General features: G+C 51.2%; 1 protein-coding gene across 1 annotated transcript in view; it reads left to right on the top strand.

Moving 5' to 3' along the window:
* Positions 1–2,025, top strand: part of FSCN2 (fascin actin-bundling protein 2, retinal) — a 23,823-nt gene that overhangs the window by 17,032 nt on the left and 4,766 nt on the right. The gene's annotated exons all lie outside the window — the stretch shown is intronic.

The raw sequence follows: 2,025 nt of genomic DNA, 5'->3' as shown, positions 1-2,025 counted from the left end.
GGGGGGGGAGGGCATTGACATGCCTGGATTTGTGTTAACCTGTATACAGTGTATTCTGCCCATACAATACTATGAGCACAACAACACAGCAGCTGGGCTCCCGGGCCCTGCAGATACAGGTGTATGCTACGCTGTATGCCCATGTACCTGCATTGGTATCCATGGGAGCTGTAATGTATGTTATGTAATGCGTATGTTACGCTGTATGCCCATGTACCTTAATTTGCAACAGTGGGAATGAGACCTTAAAGGAAGTAGATGGGGACCCCGGATAATGCACAGGCACCGGGATTTAGGATTTTAGTAAAATTCAAAAGGGAAAGCCCCTGAGATGTGATTAAAGTATGTGGCCCGTTCACACCAGACACAGTACGTTCCGGTCCGATTCTGGCCAGAGCACACTGCATCGCATTGCGGCCGGCTCACTCTGTTGTGGGGCAGGAGGGGGCGTGGCGGTCTATTGAAGTGAATGGCACCGCGGCCCAGCACTCCGCACTATTTTTTCTGACCGGACCGCAGGCATTGATGTGCCTTACGTTACCATGCGGCCGGACTGCGTGGCTACGGTTCCATTCACTTCATTGGACCACCACGCCCCCCTCCTGCCCCACAACACAGTGAGCCGGCTGCGATGCAGTGCGTTCCGGCCAGAACGCACTGTGTCTGGTGTGAATGGGCCCTCAGGGTAGAGAATTATAGGAGCTGATTGTTTTTTACCAGAATGATAAATAAATTCTCAGATAATTCATGAGCAGGCCTCGTCCTGGTGATCATCTGGGCCAGGAATACCCGCCTACGTATGGCAAAGCTCGGTTGCGTGCTACCGCGCCTGATGATTGTGCGTGTACAGGGCCGGATTTCCCACAAGGCCAACCAAGGGCCGGCCTTGGGGCAGCAGGGAGTAGAGGGGCAGCAGGGGTGTGGAATTCCTATCTCCCGATGCCTGGGACATGCAGTTCCGGGCACCGGGCGGGTAGTTGTTATATACAATTAGCCCGGCTTTGGGCAAGTAGAGCTAAATGTACAGCGGGGAAGCCGCCGCTTTTTTTGTGCAAGTGATCTCTTGTCCCCAGCCGGTCTGCCATTCTCCATGGGGGGGAGGGCTTGGGGCAGCAGAGAGAGTAAATCCGGCCCTGTATATACTGTATGTGACTGGCAGGATTATTTTATTGCTTTACAGAACCCCTGAAATGAGATTTGTTTTCCAAGGCAAAAAGAGAATTTGGCAGCGCAGCTTGCCCGGTATACAATCACTAAAGGTGAAGGAGGAGGAAACAAGCGCAAATAGACGATGAATGAGCGAGAAGTCGATGGGGAGATGAGCTGACAAGGAATATAGACATTCGGTTCCCTGAGAAGAAAGAGGAAGAGAAACACGAAGTTTAGTGATTAGAAAAAGCAAAGTGTAAGTGTGAGGGCGGCGATAGGAAGAGGAGAATTAGGGAAGTGCTACATAGAGACAAAGCCCAACCACCGATACCAAAAATATACAGACTGCAGGGATAGAATACTGGGCCGGACATATACTATATGGCCAAATGTATGTGGGCTCCTTACCATCACACCTACCAAGTGTATGTGGGCCCCCAATGACTGAAGTGCAAGTGTCTCCAGTGAAGGTTCTGTTCATCCTCCATCATACAAAGACATTGTAGACAATTGAGCTCTTCCAGCTTTGTGGTCACAGTTTGGTGAAGACCCTTTTCTGTTCCACCATGACTGTCCCCTGTGTACAAAGCCAGCTCCATAAAGACATGGTGTGACCAGCTAGGTGGAGGAACTCGAGTGTCCTGCACAGAGCCCCGACCTCAACCCTACTGAGCACCTTTGGATGAACTGGAACATCGATTGGGAGCCGGGTCTTCTCCTCCAACATCAGTACCTGACCTCATAAATGGGCCCAAATTCCCACAGAGACCCTCTGAGATCTTGTGGAAGTCTTCCCAGAGGAGTGGATGATGGTATAGCCACAAAGAGAGGCAACTCCATATTAATGTCCATGGGGGGGGGGGGCAAACCCCTTTT

Source organism: Nanorana parkeri, unplaced genomic scaffold (assembly GCF_000935625.1).
Source record: "Nanorana parkeri isolate BGI_ZX_2015 unplaced genomic scaffold, ASM93562v1 scaffold1157, whole genome shotgun sequence".
NCBI classification, from domain to species: Eukaryota; Metazoa; Chordata; class Amphibia; order Anura; family Dicroglossidae; genus Nanorana; species Nanorana parkeri.
This window is presented reverse-complemented; position numbering and strand designations above follow the sequence as displayed.